The following is a 15,486-nucleotide window of genomic DNA, read 5'->3' as shown; positions in this document are numbered from 1 at the left end:
AGATGGGGATCCATAGAGCAAAAGATGACCATCGGTCCCACATCTGCTGGAGCGGGTGTGGGGGATCCATAGGGAGAACAGGACCATCGAGGAGGTCCCACATCTGCTGGAGCGGGTGTGGGGGATGGGATCCATAGGGAGAACAGGACCATCGAGGAAGTCCCACATCTGCTGGAGCGGGTGTGGATCCATAGAGAGAACAGGACCATCAAGGTGGTTCCAGAGCTACTGGAGGAGGCATGGGGGAGGATCAATAGAGCAGACATGACCATTAAGGTGGTCCTACATCTGCAGGAGGGGACATAGAGGCATCCACAGAGCGAACACAACATCAAGGTGGCCCCACAGATTATCAATTGGGTTCAAGTCTGGGAAATTAGCGGGCCAGGGTAGTACTTGGTCTTAGTCTTGGTCATGCTCTTCCAACCAATGGTGGGCATTTCTAGCTGTGTGATATGTCGCATTGTCTTGCTGAAAGATCCCATTAACCCCAGGGGAGACCATCGAGGTGGTCCCACAGCAGCTGGAGGGGCCATGGCGGAGGATCTATAGAGCGAACACAACCATCGAGGTGGTCCTAAAGCTACTGGAGGGAGTGGGAGAGGATCCATAAAGCAATCCTCTCCCATTGTATTGTCTCAATGAAAGATCCCATCCACCCCAGGGGAGACCATCGGCATATATGGGTGTACATGATCTGCAAGGATGGATTCATACCCAAATCGGTGTAAAGTGCCCACATGGATGAATGGCTCAGAGAAAGCCAGGAAGACCTTCCCCAGACCATAACGCTGCCATCACCAGCTTGTGTTCCTCCAGCAATGGTTGCAGGGTGCTTGTCCTCTGATCTTTTGCGCCTGACATGCCAACGCCCATTTGTTCCACGAAGCAGTAAACGTGACTCATCAGAGAAGACCGTTTACCAATCAGTGGAGGTCCATTTCCAATACTGACGCAAAAACGTAAGCTTTGTTATCGGCGGTGCAGAGACCGTCTGTCTGTCTCAGAGCTCCATACGCAGTAGGGTTCTCTGAACTGTTGTGTCACACGCAGGTCTGGTGAGCTGCTCCACAGTAGGCCGTCTGTCCGCCCTTGCATGGCCGATCTTCACCTGTCACCTCATTAGCACATGGTCTCCGCAGTTTCCATGTCACTTACGCTGGGTTCAGACCTGGGCGTTCGCGATGGAGCGCTCTGTATGCGCAATTGTACCGGCGTTTGCAATCGCGCATACAGAGACAAGCGAACGCCCATTGTCGCGCGTTCCCGAAAGTCTATGTACGGGAACGCGCGACAAGACGCCCCAAAGAAGCTCATGTACTTCTTGGGGCGTCGGGCGTTTTACAGCGCGATCCTACGCGCTGTACAACGCCCAGGTGGGAACCATGCCGATAGGGAAGCATTGGTTTCTCCTTGTGGAGCGTTTTACAGCGCGTAGGAACGCGCTGTAAAACTTTCAGGTGTGAACCCAGCCTTATTCACAATGTCGCCATTTGTCCGCTCATCATACACTTTCACCACAGTGGCACATGAACAGTTCACACTGCGCAGCGTCAGAAATACCACCACAAAGGGTCCGAAAGCCGATTCCCCATTTCTCATAAATCACCCCTTTTACCCAAGACATCAACGATGGATATGTGTGCAGACAGCCCATCACACCTTATATACCCACCGAGGGATATGTGTGCAGACAGCCTATCACACCTTATATACCACCGAGGGATATGTGTGCAGACAGCCTATCACACCTTATATACCACCGAGGGATATGTGTGCAGACAGCCTATCACACCTTATATACCCACCGAGGGATATGTGTGCAGACAGCCTATCACACCTTATATACCACCGAGGGATATGTGTGCAGACAGCCTATCACACATCTTATATACCCACCGAGGGATATGTGTACAGACAGCCTATCACACCCCGTATATACCACCGAGGGATATGTGTGCAGACAGCCTACCACACCCTGTATATACCCACCAAGGAATGTGTGTGCAGACAGCCTATAACCCCCCCCCCCCCGTATATACCACCGAGGGATATGTGTGCAGACAGCCTATCACACCCCGTATATACCGAGGGATATGTGTGCAGACAGCCTACCACACCCTGTATATACCACCGAGGGATAAGTGTGCAGACAGCCTATAACCCCCCCGTATATACCACCGAGGGATATGTGTGCAGACAGCCTATCACACCTTATATACCCACTGAGGCGTATTTGTGCAGACAGCCTATCACACACCTTATATACCCACTGAGGCGTATTTGTGCAGACAGCCTATAACCCCCCCCCCCCGTATATACCACCGAGGGATATGTGTGCAGACAGCCTATAACCCCCCCCCCGTATATACCACCGAGGGATATGTGTGCAGACAGCCTATAACCCCCCTGTATATACCACCGAGGGATATGTGTGCAGACAGCTTATCACACCTTATATACCCACTAAGAGATATGTGTGCAGACAGCCTATCACCCCCCCCCCCCGTATATACCACCGAGGGATATGTGTGCAGACAGCCTATCACACACCTTATATACCCACTGAGGGATATGTGTGCAGACAGCCTATCACACCTTATATACCCACCGAGGAATATGTGTGCAGACAGCCTATCACACCCCTTATATACCCACCGAGGGATATGTGTGCAGACAGCCTACCACACCCTATATATACCACCGAGGGATAAGTGTGCAGACAGCCTATAAACCCCCCCCCCGTATATACCACCGAGGGATATGTGTGCAGACAGCCTATCACACCTTATATACCCACTGAGGCGTATTTGTGCAGACAGCCTATCACACCCTATATATCCACCGAGGGATGTGTGTGCAGACAGCGTATCACACCACATATATACCACTGAGGGATATGTGTGCAGACAGCCTATCACACCTTATATACCCACTAAAGGATGTGTGTGCAGACAGCCCATCACACCACTGATATACCACCGAGGGATGTGTGTGCAGACAGCCTATAACCCCCCCCCCGTATATACCACTGAGGGATATGTGTGCAGACAGCCTATCACCCCCCCCCCGTATATACCACTGAGGGATATGTGTGCAGACAGCCTATAACCCCCCTGTATATACCACCGAGGGATATGTGTGCAGACAGCCTATCACACCTTATATACCCACCAAGGAATGTGTGTGCAGACAGCCTATAACCCCCCCCCCCCTGTATATACCACCGAGGGATATGTGTGCAGACAGCCTATCACACCCATTATATACCCACTAAGGAATATGTGTGCAGACAGCCTATAACCCCCTCCCCCCCGTATATACCACCGAGGGATATGTGTGCAGACAGCCTACCACACCCTGTATATACCACCGAGGGATATGTGTGCAGACAGCCTATCACACCTTATATACCCACTGAGGCGTATTTGTGCAGACAGCCTATCACACACCTTATATACCCACTGAGGCGTATTTGTGCAGACAGCCTATCACACACCTTATATACCCACCGAGGGATATGTGTGCAGACAGCCTATCACACACCTTATATACCCACCGAGGGATGTGTGTGCAGACAGCCTATCACACACCTTATATACCCACTGAGGCGTATTTGTGCAGACAGCCTATCACACCCTATATATCCACCGAGGGATATGTGTGCAGACAGCCTATAACCCCCCCCCCGTATATACCACCGAGGGATATGTGTGCAGACAGCCTATAACCCCCCCGTATATACCACCGAGGGATGTGTGTGCAGACAGCCTATAACCCCCCCGTATATACCACCGAGGGATGTGTGTGCAGACAGCCTATAACCCCCCCGTATATACCACCGAGGGATGTGTGTGCAGACAGCCTATAACCCCCCTGTATATACCACCGAGGGATATGTGTGCAGACAGCCTATCACACCTTATATACCCACTAAGAGATATGTGTGCAGACAGCCTATCACACCTTATATACCCACTAAGAGATATGTGTGCAGACAGCCTATCACACCTTATATACCCACTAAGGAATGTGTGTGCAGACAGCCTATAACACCCCCCCCCCCCCCCCCCGTATATACCACCAAGGGATATGTGTGCAAACAGCCTATCTCACCTTATATACCCACCGAGGGATATGTGTGCAGACAGCGTATCACACCACATATATACCACTGAGGGATATGTGTGCAGACAGCCTATCACACCTTATATACCCACTAAAGGATGTGTGTGCAGACAGCCCATCACACCACTGATATACCACCGAGGGATGTGTGTGCAGACAGCCTATAACCCCCCCCCCCGTATATACCACCGAGGGATGTGTGTGCAGACAGCCTATAACCCCCCCGTATATACCACCGAGGGATGTGTGTGCAGACAGCCTATAACCCCCCTGTATATACCACCGAGGGATATGTGTGCAGACAGCCTATCACACCTTATATACCCACTAAGAGATATGTGTGCAGACAGCCTATCACACCTTATATACCCACTAAGAGATATGTGTGCAGACAGCCTATCACACCTTATATACCCACTAAGGAATGTGTGTGCAGACAGCCTATAACACCCCCCCCCCCCCCCCCGTATATACCACCAAGGGATATGTGTGCAAACAGCCTATCTCACCTTATATACCCACCGAGGGATATGTGTGCAGACAGCGTATCACACCACATATATACCACTGAGGGATATGTGTGCAGACAGCCTATCACACCTTATATACCCACTAAAGGATGTGTGTGCAGACAGCCCATCACACCACTGATATACCACCGAGGGATGTGTGTGCAGACAGCCTATAACCCCCCCCCCCGTATATACCACTGAGGGATATGTGTGCAGACAGCCTATAACCCCCCTGTATATACCACCGAGGGATATGTGTGCAGACAGCCTATCACACCTTATATACCCACCAAGGAATGTGTGTGCAGACAGCCTATAACCCCCCCCCCGTATATACCACCGAGGGATATGTGTGCAGACAGCCTATCACACCCATTATATACCCACTAAGGAATATGTGTGCAGACAGCCTATAACCCCCTCCCCCCCGTATATACCACCGAGGGATATGTGTGCAGACAGCCTATCACACCTTATAGACCCACTGAGGCGTATTTGTGCAGACAGCCTATCACACACCTTATATACCCACTGAGGCGTATTTGTGCAGACAGCCTATCACACACCTTATATACCCACCGAGGGATATGTGTGCAGACAGCCTATCACACACCTTATATACCCACCGAGGGATATGTGTGCAGACAGCCTATCACACACCTTATATACCCACCGAGGGATATGTGTGCAGACAGCCTATCACACACCTTATATACCCACTGAGGCGTATTTGTGCAGACAGCCTATCACACCCTATATATCCACCGAGGGATATGTGTGCAGACAGCCTATAACCCCCCCCGTATATACCACCGAGGGATATGTGTGCAGACAGCCTATAACCCCCCCGTATCTACCACCGAGGGATGTGTGTGCAGACAGCCTATAACCCCCCCGTATATACCACCGAGGGATGTGTGTGCAGACAGCCTATAACCCCCCTGTATATACCACCGAGGGATATGTGTGCAGACAGCCTATCACACCTTATATACCCACTAAGAGATATGTGTGCAGACAGCCTATCACACCTTATATACCCACTAAGAGATATGTGTGCAGACAGCCTATCACACCTTATATACCCACTAAGGAATGTGTGTGCAGACAGCCTATAACACCCCCCCCCCCCCGTATATACCACCAAGGGATATGTGTGCAAACAGCCTATCTCACCTTATATACCCACCGAGGGATATGTGTGCAGACAGCCTATCACACCTTATATACCCACCGAGGGATATGTGTGCAAACACCCTGTCACACCTTATATACCACGAGGGATATGTGTGCAGACAGCCTATCACACCTTATATACCCACCGAGGGATATGTGTGCAGACAGCCTATCACACCTTATATACCCACCGAGGGATATGTGTGCAGACAGCCTATCACACCTTATATACCCACCGAGGGATATGTGTGCAGACAGCCTATCACACCTTATATACCCACCGAGGGATATGTGTGCAGACAGCCTATCACACCTTATATACCCACCGAGGGATATGTGTGCAGACAGCCTATCACACCTTATATACCCACCGAGGGATATGTGTGCAAACACCCTGTCACACCTTATATACCCACTGAGGGATATGTGTGCAGACAGCCTATCACACATCTTATATACCCACCGAGGGATGTGTGTGCAGACAGTTTATCACACACCTTATATACCCACTGAGGGATATGTGTGCAGACAGCCTATCACACCTTATATACCACGAGGGATATGTGTGCAGAGAGCCTATCACACCCCTTATATACCCACTGAGGGATATATATACAGACAGCCTATCACACCCCTTATATACCCACTGAGGGATATGTGTGTGGACAGTCTATCACACCTTATATACCACGAGGGATATGTGTGCAGACAGCCTATCACACCTTATATACCCACCGAGGGATATGTGTGCAGACAGCCTATCACACCTTATATACCCACCGAGGGATATGTGTGCAGACAGCCTATCACACATCTTATATACCCACCGAGGGATGTGTGTGCAGACAGTCTATCACACACCTTATATACCCACTGAGGGATGTGTGTGCAGACAGTCTATCACACCTTATATACCACGAGGGATATGTGTGCAAACAGCCTATCACACCTTATAAACCCACTGAGGGATATGTGTGCAGACAGACTATCACACCTTATATACCCACCGAGGGATATGTGTGCAGACAGACTATCACACCTTATATACCCACCGAGGGATATGTGTGCAGACAGACTATCACACCTTATATACCCACCGAGGGATATGTGTGCAGACAGACTATCACACCTTATATACCCACCGAGGGATATGTGTGCAGACAGCCTATCACACACCTTGTATACCCACTGAGGGATATATGTGCAGACAGCCTATCACACACCTTATATACCCACTGAGGGATATATGTGCAGACAGCCTATCACACATCTTATATACCCACTGAGGGATATGTGTGCAGACAGCCTATCACACACCTTATATACCCACTGAGGGATATGCGTGCAGACAGCCTATCACACATCTTATATACACACTGAGGGATATATATACAGACAGCCTATCACACCCCTTATATACCCACTGAGGGATATGTGTGCAGACAGCCTATCACACCTTATATACTCACCAAGCTAGGTTAGGACACTGGACTTCCTGCCAACATCGAGAGTAGCAAGTGGTCAAAATAATGAGAGCGTTTTGTGTATGTATCTACTGCTGTGGGTTTCTACTCACTTATCTCTCTCTCTATAGATGTGTATATATGCATGTTCCGCGATCACTCAAAAACATAACCATCCATTTCAACGACACTTGGTGTACACATCCCTTGCTACCTGGAGAGACATCTTGTGGGGGTCCTCCGCCCGTACACAGCAGCTGCATGGAGTCTGTTTGCTCCGAATGCTTTTGCTGCACACATTTTGCTCTGTAACTCAAAAACTCATCGATCAGTTCCTACTAAACTTGGTCCACATATCACTTACTATCTGGGAAAGAACACTGTGGAGGCGAGATGCCGGTACACAATGAGTCTGGGTCTGTTCTTTATGCGCGACCAAACAACTGGACCGATCTTAACCACAAAAATGGCATTAGCCAATACAAGCCTGCAAGTCTTTCTCTTTAAATGCCATACACACGGTCACATGACCCTTATCAGCCAATAGAAGCTCGCAGGCCCTTAGTCTCCACATACACACAGTTTTACTCCAGGTTTCCATAACAATCCAGCCATTTTTCTTCACTGCTGTAGGTCAGCTTTAGGCTAGGACTACAGGACGACAATAAGTCGCACGACACACCGGGCACAACTACACTGCTACATGGGTCGCACCAATGTCGCACAACAATTCTTATAATGATAGGCTATGGTGTAGCAGTGCGCCACGTGACATCCTGCGACAGCCACAGAAAAATCCACTACATACTGTAACGACACACAGAAACATTAAATGAAATAGATGAAATCTACCCGTGCGAAGCCGCGTCCCTCTGCTAGTATACATGTATATAGTCTGCTCTGTGTGTGTACACTATGGGGATCATTTATCAAACTGCTGTAAAGTAGAACCGGCCGAGTCGCCCACAGCAACCAATCAGATTCCAGCTTTCATTCTGGACAGCTTCTTTGGAAAATTAAAGCTGGATTCTGATTGGCTGCTGTGGGCGACTCGGGCAGTTCTGCTTTACAGCAGTTTGATAAGTGACCCCCATATATATAGCGCTCGATGTACATATACGCTTTTTATATAGACCCCAATAAATGTTAGGTTTACGTAAACACGATTTTTAGGCCTATAGAACCTGGGAGGGCAGATAATGAAGTATCGGATAGATATGTGGACGGCTGTATATATTCACCTATATATTAGCGCACCCCTACATCTGCCTGGGACAAGGAGGAGTGGACTGGTTTTAGGCGACAGGCGCACGATGCCGGAGACGCACACCTCATCATAAATAAGGGCGCAAATTACGACAGCACAAAATGAGAAACAAAGAGCAGCGAAATAAGCCTTGTAAACGACCCTGGAGTGCGCCACTGTGGGCGGGGTCCTTTACAGACGGTTTTGTGACCTTTCCCAGGCTGATGCGCATCAACAACTCTTCATCTGAGGTCCTCAGAGCTCTGCTTTCTCCCTGCCACACAGTCCACAGACAGATCAGACGGGTCCTTACACCAGTCGCCGGCTCACACCGCCACACTGTCTGCTCATCCTAAGGCCTCTTTCACACGGGCGAGTTTGCGTGAGGTGAACGCCTTGCGCCCGCACTGAATCAGGACCCATTCATTTCTATGGGGCTGTGCACATGAGCAGTGATTTTCACGCATCACTTGTGCTTTGTGTCAAAATCGCAGCAAGCCCTATATTGTGCGTTTTTCACACAACGCAGGCCCCATAGAAGTGAATGGGGCTGCGTGAAAATCGCAAGCATCCGCAATCAAATGCGGATGCGGTGCAATTTTCACACACAGTTGCTAAAAGACAATCGGGATGGGGACACGCTCATTATTATTTTCCCGTTTAACATGGTTATAAGGGAAAATAATAGCATTCTGAAAACAGAATAGGGCAGGAGGGGTTAAAAAAATAAATAACTCGCCTTAATCCACTTGTTCGCGCAGCCGGCTTCTCTTCTGTCTTCTTTGCTGTGCAGTAGGAAAAGGACCTGTGGTGACGTCACTGCGCTCATCACATGGTCCGTCACCATGGTGATGGACCATGTGATGAGCGCAGTGACGTCACCACAGGTCCTTTACCCCGGTCCTGAAGACAGAAGAGATGCCGGCTGCGCGAACAGATGGATTAAGGCGAGTTAAAAAAATATATATAATTATTATTTTTTTAACCCCTCCAGCGCTATTGTGCTATGCATTCTGTATTCAGAAGGCTATTATTTTCCCTTATAACCATGTTCTACAGAACACTGATCCCAAACCTGAACTTCTGTGAAGACCTCTGGGTTCGGGGACCAAACATGCCCATTTTTCTTACGCTCGTGCAAAACGCATTAAAATGTTTTGCACTCGCGCGGAAAGAAAAACGCACATTTTCCCGCAACGTACCCGCATCTTATCAGGGCCAAATCCATGACGCCCGTGTGAAAGAGGCCTAAGGGCACCTGCGCATGGTGCGGAGTATGCTGAAACAGCGCAGCGCACGGAGCAGCACCTCTCACGGAGGCTTCACTAACTGCCGAGGTGCAGTGCGGCTTCAGAAATCTACAGAATGTCAACCGGTGTGTGGTTTTCTTGTGCAGATTTAACCCTTTTAACCAAAAGCATATAAAAACACACAAAAATCAGCATACATGGAGGTATGTATAAATATATGGAGGAAAATATATAGGGGGGTGTATACATATACAGCACACACACGGGGGGTGTACACATATACAGCAGGCACACGGGGGGGTGTACACATATACAGCAGACACACGGGGGGGTGTATACATATACAGCAGACACACGGGGGGGTGTATACATATACAGCAGACACACGGGGGGGTGTATACATATACAGCAGACACACGGGGGGGTGTATACATATACAGCAGACACACGGGGGGGTGTATACATATACAGCAGACACACGGGGGGGTGTATACATATACAGCAGACACACGGGGGGGTGTATACATATACAGCAGGCACACGGGGGGGTGTATACATATACAGCAGGCACACGGGGGGGTGTATACATATACAGCAGACACACGGGGGGGTGTATACATATACAGCAGACACACGGGGGGTGTATACATATACAGCAGACACACGGGGGGGTATATACATATACAGCAGGCACACGGGGGGGTGTATACATATACAGCAGGCACACGGGGGGGTGTATACATATACAGCAGACACACGGGGGGGGTGTATACATATACAGCAGACACACGGGGGGGTGTATACATATACAGCAGACACACGGGGGGGTGTATACATATACAGCAGACACACGGGGGGGTGTATACATATACAGCAGACACACGGGGGGTGTATACATAGACAGCAGACACATGGGGGTGTGTATACATAGACAGCAGACACATAGGGGTGTGTATACATAGACAGCAGACACATAGGGGTGTGTATACATAGACAGCAGACACATAGGGGTGTGTATACATATACAGCAGACACATAGAGGTGTGTATACATATACAGCAGACACATAGAGGTGTGTATACATATACAGCAGACACATAGGGGTGTGTATACATATACAGCAGACACATAGGGGTGTGTATACATATACAGCAGACACACAGGGGTGTGTATACATATACAGCAGATATACACAGCTCTGGAAGCCATTGATGTGTAGAATTTACTGCTCACCTCAGCACTTCCGCTTCTCCGGTCCCGTTATCCACACGGTCGCCGCCCTGACGGTCTACGCCGCACTTCCGGTCCCTGATGGCGCATTTCCGGTTATCGACCTGCGGCCGCCATATTGGGAAGGGCAGAGAAGTGAACTGTCTCAGAAGGGAGGTTGTCGGCTCTGCCTCATCTGTGCATCACTGACCCCACAGATGACCTGCATACGAGCTATACCTGACACCATATATATAACGTATACTCCTCAGTATCTACCTCCTCCGCCCCCTATATCCCTCACATTATCCCTATATAATGTATACTCCTCAGTATCTACCTCTGCCCCTATATCCCTCACATTATCCCTATATAATGTATATTCCTCAGTATCTACCTCCTCCGCCCCTATATCCCTCACATTATCCCTATATAATGTATACTCCTCAGTATCTACCTCCTCCGCCCCTATATCCCTCACATTATCCCTATATAATGTATACTCCTCAGTATCTAACGCCTCCACCCCTATATCCCTCACACTATCCCTATATAATGTATACTCCTCAGTATTTACCTCCTCCGCCCCTATATCCCTCACATTATCCCTATATAATGTATACTCCTCAGTATCTACCTCCTCCGCCCCTATATCCCTCACAATATCCCTATATAATGTATAATCCTCAGTATCTACCTCCTCTGCCCCTATATCCCTCACATTATCCCTATATAACATAATTTCCTCAGTATCTACCTCCTCTGCCCCTATATCCCTCACATTATCCCTATATAACGTATATTCCTCAGTATCTACCTCCTCTGCCCCTATATCCCTCACATTATCCCTATATAATGTATACTCCTCAGTATCTACCTCCTCCGCCCCTATGTCCCTCACATTATCCCTATATAATGTATACTCCTCAGTATCTACCTCCACCGCCCCTATATCCCTCACATTATCCCTATATAATGTATACTCCTCAGTATCTAACGCCTCCACCCCTATATCCCTCACATTATCCCTATATAATGTATACTCCTCAGTATCTACCTCCTCCGCCCCTATATCCCTCACATTATCCCTATATAATGTATACTCCTCAGTATCTACCTCCTCCGCCCCTATATCCCTCACATTATACCTATATAATGTATAATCCTCAGTATCTACCTCCTCTGCCCCTATATCCCTCACATTATCCCTATATAATGTATACTCCTCAGTATCTACCTCCTCCGCCCCTATATCCCTCACATTATCCCTATATAACATAATTTCCTCAGTATCTACCTCCTCTGCCCCTATATCCCTCACATTATCCCTATATAACGTATATTCCTCAGTATCTACCTCCTCCGCCCCTATGTCCCTCACATTATCCCTATATAATGTATACTCCTCAGTATCTACCTCCTCCGCCCCTATGTCCCTAACATTATCCCTATATAATGTATACTCTTCAGTATCTACCTCCTCCGCCCCTATATCCCTCACATTATCCCTATATAATGTATATTCCTTAGTATCTACCTCCTCCGCCCCTATATCCCTTACATTATCCCTATATAATGTATACTCCTCAGTATCTACCTCCTCCGCCCCTTTATCCATCACATTATCCCTATATAATGTATACTCCTCAGTATCTACCTCCTCCGCCCCTATATCCATCACATTATCCCTATATAATTTATACTCCTCAGTATCTACCTCCTCTGCCCCTATATCCCTCACATTATCCCTATATAATGTATACTCCTCAGTATCTACCTCCTCCGCCCCTATATCCCTCACATTATCTCTATATAACGTATACTCCTCAGTATCTACCTCCTCCGCCCCTATATCCATCACATTATCCCTATATAATGTATACTCCTCAGTATCTACCTCCTCCTCCCCTATATCCCTCACATTACCCCTATATAACGTATATTCCTTAGTATCTACCTCCGCCCCATACCCCTCACATTATCCCTATATAATGTATATTCCTCAGTATCTACCTCCTCCGCCCCTATATCCATCACATTATCCCTATATAATGTATATTCCTCAGTATCTACCTCCTCCGCCCCTATATCCCTCACATTATCCCTATATAATGTATACTCCTCAGTATCTACCTCCTCCGCCCCTATATCCCTCACATTATCCCTATATAATGTATACTCCTCAGTATCTACCTCCTCCGCCCCTATATCCCTCACATTATCCCTATATAACGTATACTCCTCAGTATCTACCTCCTCCACCCCTATATCCCTCACATTATCACTATATAATGTATACTCCTCAGTATCTACCTCCTCCGCCCCTATATCCCACACATTATCCCTATATAATGTATACTCCTCAGTATCTACCTCCTCCGCCCCTATATCCCTCACATTATCCCTATATAATGTATATTCCTCAGTATCTACCTCCTCACACTACATCCCTGACATTATCCCTATATAATGTATACTCCTCAGTATCTACCTCCTCTGCCCCTATATCCCTCACATTATCCCTATATAATGTATACTCCTCAGTATCTACCTCCTCTGCCCCTATATCCCTCACATTATCCCTATATAATGTATACTCCTCAGTATCTACCTCCTCCGCCCCTATATCCCTCACATTATTCCTATATAATGTATACTCCTCAGTATCTACCTCCTCTGCCCCTATATCCCTCACATTATCCCTATATAATGTATACTCCTCAGTATCTACCTCCTCCGCCCCTATATCCCACACATTATCCCTATATAATGTATACTCCTCAGTATCTACCTCCTCCGCCCCTATATCCCTCACATTATCCCTATATAATGTATACTCCTCAGTATCTACCTCCTCTGCCCCTATATCCCTCACATTATCCCTATATAATGTATACTCCTCAGTATCTACCTCCTCCGCCCCTATATCCCACACATTATCCCTATATAATGTATACTCCTTAGTATCTACCTCCTCCGCCCCTATGTCCCTCACATTATCCCTATATAACGTATACTCCTCAGTATCTACCTCCTCCGCCCCTATATCCCTCACATTATCCCTATATAATGTATATTCCTCAGTATCTACCTCCTCCGCCCCTATATCCCTCACATTATCCCTATATAACGTATATTCCTCAGTATCTACCTCCACTGCCCCTATATCCCTCACATTATCCCTATATAACATATATTCTTCAGTATCTACCTCCTCCGCCCCTATATCCCTCACATTATCCCTATATAACGTATACTCCTTAGTATATACCTCCTCCGCCCCTATATCCCTCACATTATCTCTATATACTGTATACTCCTCAGTATCTACCTCCTCCGCCCCTATATCCCTCACATTATCCCTATATAACGTATACTCCTCAGTATCTACCCCCTCCGCCCCTATATCCCTCACATTATCCCTATATAATGTATACTCCTCAGTATCTACCTCCTCCGCCCCTATATCCCTCACATTATCCCTATATAATGTATACTCCTTAGTATCTACTTCCTGCGCCCCTATATCCCTCACATTATCCCTATATAATGTATACTCCTCAGTATCTACCTCCTCCGCCCCTATACCCCTCACATTATCCCTATATAACGTATACTCCTCAGTATCTACCTCCTCCGCCCCTATATCCCTCACATTATCCCTATATAATGTATATTCCTCAGTATCTACCTCCTATGTCCCTCACATTATCCCTATATAACGTATATTCCTCAGTATCTAACTCCACTGCCCCTATATCCCTCACATTATCCCTATATAATGTATACTACTCAGTATCTACCTCCTCCGCCCCTATATCCCTCACATTATCCCTATATAATGTAGACTCCTCAGTATCTACCTCCTCTGCCCCTATATCCCTCACATTATCCCTATATAATGTATACTGCTCAGTATATACCTCCTCCGCCCCTATATCCCTCACATTATCCCTATATAACGTATACTCCTCAGTATCTACCTCCTCCGCCCCTATATTCCTCACATTATCCCTATATAATGTATATTCCTCAGTATCTACCTCCTCCGCCCCATATCCCTCACATTATCCCTATATAATGTATATTCCTCAGTATATACCTCCTCCGCCCCTATATCCCTCACATTATCCCTATATACTGTATACTCCTCAGTATCTACCTCCTCCGCCCCTATATCCCTCACATTATCCCTATATAACGTATACTCCTCAGTATCTACCTCCTCCGCCCCATATCCCTCACATTATCCCTATATAACGTATACTCCTCAGTATCTACCTCCTCCGCCCCTATATCCCTCACATTATCCCTATATAATGTATACTCCTCAGTATCTACCTCCCCCGCCCCTATATCCCTCACATTATCCCTATATAATGTATATTCCTTAGTATCTACCTCCTCCGCCCCTATATCCCTCACATTATCCCTATATAATGTATATTCCTCAGTATCTACCTCCTCCGCCCCTATATCCCTCACATTATCCCTATATAACG

The 15,486-nt window shown here is 47.5% G+C and overlaps 1 protein-coding gene across 2 annotated transcripts in view; it reads right to left on the bottom strand.

Annotated features, from left to right (window-relative positions):
- APBB1 (amyloid beta precursor protein binding family B member 1) overlaps positions 1-11,100 on the bottom strand; it is a 40,276-nt gene extending 29,176 nt beyond the window's left edge. For both annotated transcript variants that reach the window (XM_044284950.1, XM_044284951.1), the window contains exon 1: positions 11,009-11,100. The gene's annotated coding sequence lies outside the window, so the exon portion shown is untranslated. The remainder of the gene's footprint in view (positions 1-11,008) is intronic.
- Positions 11,101-15,486: the final 4,386 nt, after the last annotated feature.

The sequence above is a fragment of the Bufo gargarizans genome, chromosome 3 (assembly GCF_014858855.1).
Source record: "Bufo gargarizans isolate SCDJY-AF-19 chromosome 3, ASM1485885v1, whole genome shotgun sequence".
In the NCBI taxonomy this organism is placed as follows: Eukaryota; Metazoa; Chordata; class Amphibia; order Anura; family Bufonidae; genus Bufo; species Bufo gargarizans.
This window is presented reverse-complemented; position numbering and strand designations above follow the sequence as displayed.